The following is an 11,625-nucleotide window of genomic DNA, read 5'->3' on the forward strand; positions in this document are numbered from 1 at the left end:
GAGTTTCTTTTCCCATCTGCAGAGAATAACCTACGATTCTCAAGTAGATGATCAGAAATCAAAGAGCAAATGACATGCTATCTCTCTGCTGCGTAGTCGGGCAGATTTGGCTCTGTAGGACAAAAGAATTGTCAGGATCAAGTCAGTTGGGACCAGACACAACGCAGGATTGAGCTGCAACATTTCCCCATGCAGTGCTAAAAAATAATCAATCTTGTCAAAAGATGGCTGAATTGCTCTTTTGCTGCTAAGTAAGTTTGGGGGCTGCCGTTTGAAGGAGAGAGAGCCCTGTTCTGTAAGGCTGCCCCATCTCTGCCCCCCCTTTGCCCCCCCCAAGAAGGCTGTGAGTCTAATGTGTCAGGCTGCCTCCCCAGAAGCCGTTTCTTGCTCGGCACTCACTTCTCCTGGGATCGTCTGTCCCAGCAACTGTTCACACGCTTGGCAGAGCCGGCATGAAATGTCCTGAAGCTGTGAATTAAGCAGCGAGAGGCTGGTGCTGATGCATCTAATGGCACGGAGGGCCTGGCACTCTTATCCGAAGACATCAGCGGAGAGCCAGCTTGGCTGGAAAGTTTCAAGCCATTAAACTCAAGGCTTCCTTCCATTATCGGGTTAGCATTGTTGATTAGAAACAGCCTCTTCTTTTCCTCCTGACTGGTGGAGCTCTTTAATGATAGGGCTGCTTTCTCTGCTTCATTTAATCCAGGGGACAGGAGCGGAGGAAAAGTAACCCTTGCCTGCCTGCCTGCCTGCTTTCCCAGAAGTCAGAGCTGAGGGCTGGATGCCAGGAGGCGGCCTGGGCCAGGCAGCTGGAGTGGGGCTGTGCGTGGCTCCTGCCATTCTAGGCTACAGTGAAGCTCCACGGAGGCTCCTTCTCTCCAGCCAGGCCCGGAAGCAGCGGCCTCTGAAGGAAGGGAGGCCTCCTGGAGAGGTATTTAGCAGCATCGGACCCACCGTGGTCCCTGAGATACTTTGGGGGGAAATTCAGTTTGGGGCTGGGGAGGGGCTTCAAAGGAGGGGCTTTGGGTTAGGAGTGGTTGATAGATTAATATCAGATCCCACCCACTCCCTGCTCATCCTATTCCCTCCTTCGCCATCTTTTAGCGATTGAATTTTGTGTTTTTATATTTGTGTAGCATTTTATTTGCATAATTTTACCTTTTTAATCTTGCAAGTTCCCCCAGAGTTACCCTGGGGTAAGGTGAGTGGCCCATACATTTGATAAATAAATTTGATAAATAAGATGCTTTAAATAGTTTGGCTGAAGTTACAGAGCATGCTGGCCCAGCCCAAAACTGACATAGCATATAAAGTAAAGGTAGCACCCCTTTTTTTACAGGGCTGGTCAAGTGTCCTTGTGCTGCAGAGACCAATTCAATGGGGCATATTCCCCTCACAGCAGGATCTGCTTTGAATCACCTCTTGGGGTGACTATTACATGCACAGCAGCCCCAAAGCCCCTAAGGACTCAAAGGTGTATTTTTTTCAAAAGGCAACTGGACTTCCTTGAAAACATTTCACTCCTCGTTCAGGAAGCTTGTCAGGAATTGTGCAGAGATCTCCTTGAGCTAACAAGAAGTTGCACAGACAAAAAAGGTACCGAGAGCAACAAAGTTCACACAGTAACCACACAGATACACTGAGGTGTGAAAAAACAAAATACTTTACTTTGTGGTGTAATACAAAGCACAGTCATAAATAAACAGTCCAGGTCATACACGTGTAAAGAACAGATAAACAATAGTAACAGTCCAAGGAGTATTCCAAATACAAAGTCTTCTTACTGGTCCAAAGGTCAAAACACAGTTGTTCTGGTTTAACACAGTAGCAAACCAACAATAGCAGTAACAGAGTAACTAACAGTGAAAAATCAGCGAGAGCAGAGAGAGAGAAACTACACCCCTAGCTCCCTCTTATGGCCGTTGGGAGGCAAACACACCCTTGGCCAATCATCACATTTAAAGTGATATCATACATCATGGCTTATATATTTACAACCCAACCAGGTAGGCTTAATCATATGCCTAGCAAAGCTCCTTCAATTCAAAACTGAAGAAGCTTCTTGGATGAGAAGCAAAGATTTTCAAGGAAAAAACCAAGAAAATTTAGTTGCCTTTTGGGAAAGCACCTTTGGGACAAACATGACCTGGATGAGTGGGAATCTCCATAGGCTGATCTCTGAGGTCTGTTTGGAATGAGCTGGGTTGGCTCAAACAGCTTCCCTCTTTTGTGGACCACTGACCATCAGCCTAGCATTTGCGGTGTGTGCGTGTCTGCAAATACCTGCTGAGCAGGCTGTATTCCAGTGTGCTTATTTGGACACATCCACGTTTGCATCACATGTAACTAAACAGCAATCCATTGGGACAAGGAAAATCTGGTACCTCAAAAGAACTTGAAGTTGAAAACAGCCAATGTTATTATAGAAAAACTGAAATGAGTTCAAAACACACACCAGGGAAATTAGAATCACACAGTAAATGTAAAAGGAAATTTGGTGAAAATAATGGCAGTGCTTGTAAGGATTTAGGAAGAATGAACTAGAAGTACATTGGATGCAACTTCAGCAGGATTTGCAGAGGTTACTTTCCTGGTGAACACACTCACACACTCACACATGCACACACGCACACATACACACACATACAGACAGACACACAGACACACAGACACACACACACCGAACACAATTCAAACCGCACTGAAGATGTCCCCCGAATGGAGACAAAACATTTGCAACCTAATTACCAAGCCCGGAGATTACATATATATATAATTGAGCAGCAAGTGTGGTTCTCTCCAGAGTGACAAGAATCTTGTTACTGACCAGATTCTGGACCTACCTAGAGCCTTTTAATCAGTTCATTTGGGGAATTAGAAAAAAAACAACAAAACCCAACAGCCTCAAATGCCAGGTAGCCTTTCCTGATCTGTAGAAGTGGAATTAACTCAATGTTCATGTTTCATGTCCAATTTATTTTGGAGGGCTGACATCAGTCTTGCAACTCTGAAAGTACTAATCTTCCTGTCTCCTTTATAGCCTGACCAAGTAGGGCAGTTCTTGTCAAGTGCAGGAAATCAGGAGCTGAGGCGGTTCAAAAGAATACAGGTTTATTGCATGCTAACACTCTCGACAAGAATCTGAACCACTAACGGTCCAAATGAATTTCTTGTAGATAAGAGTCAACAGAATTCAAGGTGGGCTGGACTTAGATCTCTTGTGGGCATGAAGGAACTCCAGACTGATGACGCACTTAACCCCCCCTCCCCCTCAGGCTCAGCCTGGTCATCTAGATCTCCTTCCTAAGTTTATTTCCATGACTTAAGCAACTGTTGGTTTCTCCCCACTTTGTCTGATCATTCCTTAGGCAGCATCTCTTACTCTTGTCCCTCAAGTCATTCCTACATACCATTACAATGAGTTTGTCACTAAACGAGGACCTCCTCTATATTATCTTCCTAGTGGTTCAGTACCAGGATCTTGTTTCCTGCTCTTGTCTGTTCACCAGCAATGGAGAGAACAGATGAATATTGCACTCCCATCTCCTTCATTTTGCTATCCTTTACAACAGGGGTGTCAAACTGCCGGACCATGGGCCAGATGCGTCATGAAGAAACCGCGCTCACCCCATTGCCGGCAATGGCCAAAAAGCTCTGATACGTCATGAGTTTGACATGTCTGCTTTACAACTTCTAGACTGGATTGTCTTCTTTAAGTACTACTGGAATGGATAACAATTGGTCTGATTAACTTTGGGAATCTTTCCATCATGTTCTCATAATAGCTTGCTTAAACTACATGCCGTTGTTTCAAACTGTCCTTTGCAAAAAGGGATTTTCTACTGCAATCACTTTGCCCCTCTCTTTTTATGGGAGAACTTCGCTTTCGTTCATCCCTGCCGTGTGGAGAGTTCTTTCTCCATTCTGCAGAAGTTGGGATGATAGAACTATCTGATGGCCGGAGTTGGCACTGTACTTCCTTCCTTTTTATGGCCCTATGTTCCCTTAATTCGGGGTGCAAACAAGCATTTTATATAGCCTGGCAATGATTTTATGAGGCTTCATAGAAATATCTCAAAGGACCTCTTCCGAGAAATATATCATTTTTTTTTAAAAAGAAAAAACCCAGATGCACAAGACTTTGAGTAGGTTTATTTACCTTATGCCCACAAAATGGATACAACAACAATTCCACACTGCTGTTGGCAGAAACCTCACCGAGCCTCTTGCCAGAATTCAGTCAGTTTCAAAAGGAACCCTGGCAAAGCCATTCCTTCTCACGGGCACCAGCCTGAATCGTGGCCAGTGGCAGCCACGCTGGCATCCAGGAGAAAGTGGCACATGGAATGAACACCCACTGACGGAGGGGGAGTCCCTATAATTCTGGGCACACATCCTGCTTTCCATGGAAAACAGTTCTCATTTTTTCTTTACCAATAATAAGGACATGTTCCCCCTTTCTTCTCTCTCATCTATTTCCTCCCCAGAAATAATCTGTATCCTGTATTCTTGAGGGAAGAAACATTCACAAGGCAGCGTTTTTAAAGTGCTTCATGCCACATTTTAAATGTATGACTGTTTTTTTAGATGTTTTTACTGTAACTAAAAAATGTAAATGGTTTTTAATGAGCTGTATTCCCACTAGGACAATGAAAATGTGGCTAAAAAGCTTTATCCGTAGAAATAAGTCCCATAAAATCATTCGGAGTCCAGAGTCACCTTGTAGGGGACATGGACAGCATAAAATATTAATAAATAAGCAAATAAAAATAACCAGGTTCTCAGTGAACTTCGTAGCAGAGAAGGAAAAGCATAAAGGCATAACAGCTAAGGCTAACAGGACATCCCTAATTCAGAAGAAGAAGAAAAGAAAAAAGCATTGGAACTACAGACCCATAACCAGTTTGCCAATAACATACAAACTACTTACAGGCATAACTGCAAATCAAATCCAGAGCTGTTTGAAAAGAAACGACTTACTTCCTGTAGAACAAAAAGAGCGTTGCAAAAATTCGAGAGGAACGAAGGCCCTTTTATTGACTGGGAATCTGATTTTACTGTAAAGAATTTGAAAAAATAACAGAATAACAGAATAAGAGAGCTGGAAGGGACTTTGGAGGTCTTCTAGTCCAACCCCCGGCTCAAGCAGGTGATCCTTACAGAATAACGCAATAGCAGAGCTGGAAGGGACCTTGCAGGCCATCTAGTCTAACCCGCTGCTCTGCATTCCCAGGCAAAAGCTGTCATATATCAAGCGTTGTAGTTATACAAGTACGTTTATGGCTAGGATAGATTATAAAAAGGCATTCCATTTTGTGAAACAAAATGGAAATGTGTGTAGTCTGATGAAAAGAACGGCTGTGTCTCTGTCCGAGTCCTTCCTCATCTTCTTCCTCAACATTCATTACACTGAGCCTCGGTCCATGAAGAGGGCTATTGATGCGGCTTTTATCATTTAGGGGTTTGTTGTTTTTGCTCTGGGCATCATTGCATAAACAGGCAAATAATCTGGACTCATGTTGCCACTAAGGAGAAATCCCATCCTTGAGAACGTTGAGGTTTGAGAATTGCTTCTTCCTGTGGAAAACCTGCATATTTGAATTGATTGGTTGAACTTTTTTAGTCCCACTTTTTTTTGGACTGCACATGGCAGAGGACTGGGAGCCGCAGGAGACGGCTGAAAGAGCCGCATGTTGTTCTTCCTAGGATTTAGGCTCCAGGCCCCTAATCTTCTTTCTTGCTCTTCTTTGCAGTCAGGGCCTTAGCATATTTTTTGCATGGTGGTGACAAGAATTAGACACAGTACTACTCTAAGTGTGGCCTTACTAGTGTGGTATAGAGCAACATTATTATTTCTCTTGATCTTGATACTATCCCTCTGTTGATGCAACATTAGCTTTTTTGGCAGTGAAAGCACACTCTTCACTTATACCTACTGCCTCTCCTGTATGTGTGCATGTGGTTTTTCCTTCTAATGTGCAGGACCTTTTCTTGCCATTGAGCTGCATCTTGTTGAAGAGGGCCCAGTGTTCAAGTCGGCCAAGAGCTGTGTGAATCACTTCTCCTCAACTCCCTCATTATGATACAGCCCCAGTGCTTCTTCCCAGCTTCCCAGATGCCTAAGTGTGAGCCAGGGATGCTCAACAAAGGATCGTTGAGATCCATTGTGGATCTCATGATTAATCAAAAATTTGTCTGTCTTCAGGGAAAACCATGACTTCTAAAAAAAATTCTAAATTTAGCAAATGAAACCATCAATGTCTTCCGGTCTTTATAATCTTTACATCAGCAGGACAGGAGGCTTACTCAATAAAGAGTTGAGCTAAGTTGTCTCAGCATGTAATTCCATAAGGATTTTTTTTTTCTGGGGAAAATGCTATCATTTTCCATCTCTGTTTAATGAATCATGTGAATTATAGGAACATTTACAAATGGTTTTCTCTGCAGCCTATTAGTTTGTTTCTGTAGGGTTCTAATGGAAGACATGCCTCATTTAGAACTCTCCTTGCCCTGCAGCCATAAAGAATAAATTGTATTATTATAAGCAGTTACCTTTGAAAATGATCTTGTACATTGCATTATTGGCAAAGCAGGGGGTGGGGAAAGGAAGTATTGTCATTGTAGACCAAGATTGCTAGCAATGACTTATGCCTGCTTTTATTTTTGTGGCTGCTTGGAAGGCACCACGCCAACTAGTCTATGCAATAAAAGCATTCAGCCTGCAGCCCCTTCAGCTTCTTCAGAGGTGACACACACACACACACACACACACACACACACACACACACACACACACCTACAAGCAAGCGATCCTGGAGAACGGGAGATATTGGCCTTGGGCTACTTTTCCATGAGTGACTCTTGCCTGCTGCTGAAAGCAATGGCCAGGAAAAGAAAAATGTCTTTGTTACTTGCCAGGTGATAGTCCTTTGTGGCTAAGATGAATTTGCCCTGCATGATTGTTTTGCCCACAGTGCAGGAGGCACAAGAGAGTCTGCAATCCAAGTCTGGAGAGGCTTCTTTTTCACAAACAATAATGAATCCTGCATGCGGATGAAGCTGAAGGAATGAAAGGACATTGCAGGCCTCCTTAATCAGCAGAGGACAGTTGACCAAAAGCTGCCCCAAAACTTTCCTGAATAAAAAGAGGAGGCAGTCAAGGTAGTGTCCCTACCCCTGAAGTGATTCCTGGATGAAACCCAATCCACGTATGAGGCAGGGGATTCAAATTTAATGGGATTCTGATCTCCTGACAGCCAGTTTGCCTGAGGAAGTCTCAAAAGGGTTAACACCAGGGGTCTTCAAACATGGTCACTTTAAGACTTGGGGACTTTATTTCCCAGAATTCCTCAGCCAGCCATGCTGGCTGAGGAATTCTGGGAGTTGAAATCCACAAGTCTTAAAGCGGCCAAGTTTGGAGACCCTTGGTTAACACCAACCAAGCGTCCCAGCTGTGCACCTGTGGAGCTGCTTTTAGAAGCAGCCTTAAGGGGTTGATATCCCCCCAGGCACACTTGGAGGGTTTCATGAAGACACTTAAGGCTGAGATTTCAGGCTGGGGTGGCATTGGCTGCTCAAAGATTCTCTGCCAGAGGGAGAAGAGCCTTGTGTGGGGATAGAGAAGGAGGGGGCCTCTCCATCATGGTGCTGCCCCAGCTGTGGAACACCTTTCCCAGGGAAGCCATGACAAGACTGAGTTTGTGAATGTAACAGCTGCTTGTCTTGGCCCCTATTTCATCCAAGACCTCCAAAAATGAAGTGCATATCTACCTCCATCTCTGTGGGGCTCACATATATGATTACAATGAATAGAATAGAGCTGGAAGGGACCTTGGCGGTCTTCTAGTCCAGCCCCCCCTCCCCCCCCTCAAGCAGGAGAACCTACACCATCTCAGACAAGTGACTGTCTAGCCTCTTTTTAAAAATCTCCAATGATGGAGCACCCATGATTTCTGAAGGGAAGCTGTTCCACTTGTTAATTGTCCTCACTGTCAGGAGGTTTCTCCTTAATTCCAGTTGCTTCTCTCCTTGATTAGTTTCCATCTGTTGCTTCCTGTCCTGCCTTCAGGTGCTTTGGGAAATAATTTGACCCCCTCTTCTTTGTGGCAACCTTCAATGAATAGAATAGAATAGAACTGGAAGGGACTTTGGAGGTCTTCTAGTCCAGCCCCCTGCTCAAGCAGGAGAACCTACACCATCTGAGACAAGTGACTGTCCAGTCTCTTCTTAAAAACCTCCAGTGATGGAGCACCCATGATTTCTGGAGGCAAGCTGTTCCACTGGTTAATTGTCCTCACTCTCAGGAAGTTTCTCCTTAATTCTAGGTTGCTTCTCTCTTTGGTCAGTTTCCAACCATTGTTTCTCCTCCTTCCCTCTGGTGCTTTGGTGAATAATGTGACCCCCTCTTCTTGGTGGCAGCCCCTCAAATACTGGATCACTGCTATCATGTCTCCCCTATTTCTTCTTTTCTTTAGACTAGCCAAACCCAACTCCTGCAGCCGTTCTTCGTATGTTTTAGTCTCCAGTCCTTGGATCATCTTAGTTGCTCTTCTCTGAACTTTTTCCAAGTTCTCAACATCTTTTATGTAGTATGGTGACCAAAATTAGTTGCATATTCCAGGTGTGGCCTTACTAGAGTTTTATAAAAAGATAGTAGTACTTTGCATGATCTTGATTCAATGCCTCTGTTTATACAACCCAGGATTATATTAGCTTTTTTGGCAGCTGATCACATTGCTGGCTCATGGTTAAGTGATTGTCCACTAGGTCACAGTTATTGTTTTTGAGCCAGGTCTCACCTAATTGGTACTTAAACCTTTGATTTTTCCTTCCTAAAAGTTAAACTCTGGTTTTCTCCACACAGAAACTCATTTTGTTGGATAGGGCCCATTGTTCAAGTTTGTCAAGATCTTTTTGGATCCTCAGTTTGTCTTCTGGGGCGTTGGCTATTCCTGCCGGTTTGGTGTCATCTGTAAATTTGATGAGTTCCCCTTCCATTCCCTTATTTAAGTCATTGATGAAGATATTGAAGAGTGCTGGGTCTAAGATGGAGCCTTGTGTACTTACTTCTCTCCCTGTGGGTGTAGTGCCGTTGAGGACTACTCACTGAGTACAGTTTGCCAGCCAGCTACAGATCCATCCAGTGGTGATGTTGTCTATTCCACCTTTTTCTAGCTTACCAAGCAGTAGATTGTGGTCTACCTTATCAAATGCATTTCTGAAGTCTACGTATACTACTCCACAGTATTTTTCTGGTCTATTAGTTTAGTCACTTTATTAATGGGCATCTTCCATGCTGAGCCTCACAAATGAAACCCAGACAGGGATTTTTATGGACACTTCCAGGATGCTCATTCAATTGCATGGCAGGAAACGACAAATTCATTAGCCCGGCTTTAACAGGCCTTTATCTGAGCATGACTGTTAGGAGGGGCTACACTGAGCTGCCACGTGGGGCTTCATGTATCCAATTCCTTAATTTCACAAGGGATTTATCCATGCCATTTTTTCTACACCCGTCCATGAAAACAGATTTTTTTTTACCACCAACTGTTTTTAGTGTGCAGATTCAGCTGACATGGTTGAATGACAGAGTTGGTTCAACTATCGTTCGTATGGGGAAGATTGCAGCGCTGCTGTAAATTGTATGAAAAAAAACCCCATCTCCACTATTCTATTGTTTTAATTGCTCACTCTGCTCTGTTTTCCAATTCTAACAGAACCGGAGGAAGTTCCAGAATTAATTATGGAAGTGGTGCAGACAGATTGATGGATTTCAGTCTCTTCATTTGCATCTCTTACCTTACCGGTGGATGATTGTGTATGCATGTGTGCTGATTAAGCACTGCAACAAAGCAATCAAGGTGATTGTATGTGTGGTTTCGCTAAGATTTTTTTAATTAATGCAAAATATTAAAGTATCAGAGGAAAGAAAATGTTGATGCCATCATTTCTATACAAGCATCAGCACTCACAAAGCCCCCAAAGTGATTTGCACACAGACATTCGGAGTGGCGGGAAAGGTCTGCATGGTGCAAAAGAGCTTGAAATCTGAGGAATCAATTACAAGAAACAGTCCTAGGCAAAATTCAAAAACATGACTATATAAATATAAGTATATATTTTAAAAATGGAGCAATAGAACAGCTTTATTTTATTCATAACCTGCATTTTTATTGTAATTTTATTGTGATTTTATTACACACACACACACACGCACAAAGATGCTGCTCAAGGTAACCTTGCAACGAGATAGGTGGCAAACAAATAAATATTTTCCTCTTCAGAAAAGAAAGGGGGAAAAAAAAGATAAGACAAGACCATAAAAAGTACAGAAAATTCAGTTGCGGAGAATTTTGGAATCATTCCTTGCCATATGCAGAACATTGTGTTTTAACTTCCCTGACCAAAGAAGAGGTGAAGCCGGGAGGAAACTAACGTTCCCAATGGTGGCCTGATTCAATCAGGGGTGAGGCAAGAAGCCCCCCCTTGCCTCCCCCAGTCTCCCAAAGGTTATGACAGCATTACGACATTTTGCCTCTGAAGACATCAGCAAAACCCCAGGAAGTCTGTTCTCTAGTCTAGATTGCGGTCACTGAAGCCCAATACAGCCCAGCTATAATTTTTTTAGTCCAGGAGAAAGAAAAAGAAATCCCTGCGGATTTTATTCCGCTAATCATTGCTGACTATTGGGGGTGGTGCTCATCTCTGTTTCAAAGCCATTGAGCCAGCACTGTCCAAAGATGTTTCTGCAGTCCGGTGGCCAGCGCGATGTCATGGAGCGCCGTTACATTCCCACCGAAGTGGTACCTATTTATCTACTTGTATTTGTAGCTCACATTCTATTTGGCTGTTGCCTGTATAAGAGGGTAAGAGACAGGTATCTTGGTCTATATACCAAACGAATGACCCATTGGGATCCCCATATCAAAACAACTTACCTTACATCCGGCCAGAACTTGAAAATAACAGTTAACGCAGCACAGTTCTTGAACAAAATGGTTCGGTTGAGATATGTGGGACTGATTGGGGTAGATTGCAAGGGCGACTCCAAAATATAATTTTATCATATTTTCTCTACATCTTAAATTATTGTACACTATTATAATTTCATTTTAGATTGTATTTTATTCCCCTTTCATTGTAAATCATATTTTATCCTAATTCCATTTTCAATTGTATTTTATCAAATTCCATTTTAAATTGCTTTTATCAAATTTTAGTAATAATGTGTTGCTGGAACTTTGCACTTTGATATGGCCCAAGGGCCAATCAATAAAGACTTACCATTACTTGCATTTGTACGATTTCGAATTGCTAGGAGCCAGATGAGGATAGGGGCAAACCCCGTCATGTAGCAATTGAGTCTTGAACCTGGGTTGCCAGCATCCCAGCAGGCAGAAGGAATTATTCTTCTGCAATAATGGGGTAGGTGGATGCACAAAAGGAGCAGGAAACCTCACAACCTGCTATCTTTCCATGAAACCTTTCACGGTTGTCTTCCAAGCAAGGCCTCCCTCCCTGCATCCCTTCATAGCAGCCTCAGCCAGTGCAAGAAGGCGCCTTGGCTTCCCCATCCAGCTTGGGACTGCACAGTCTGTTAATTTCGGCTTCTCCTGGAATCCA

At 43.3% G+C, this 11,625-nt stretch overlaps 1 long non-coding RNA gene across 1 annotated transcript; it reads left to right on the plus strand.

Annotated features, from left to right (window-relative positions):
• The first annotated feature begins 12 nt into the window (after positions 1-12).
• Positions 13-11,291, plus strand: LOC310644240. Its single transcript, XR_014493246.1, has 3 exons — positions 13-611; positions 707-931; positions 9,720-11,291. It is a non-coding gene; the product is annotated as an uncharacterized lncRNA (long non-coding RNA).
• The last annotated feature ends 334 nt before the right edge of the window (positions 11,292-11,625 follow it).

The sequence above is a fragment of the Vipera ursinii genome, assembly GCF_947247035.1.
Source record: "Vipera ursinii genome assembly, chromosome: 9".
NCBI lineage: Eukaryota > Metazoa > Chordata > Lepidosauria > Squamata > Viperidae > Vipera > Vipera ursinii.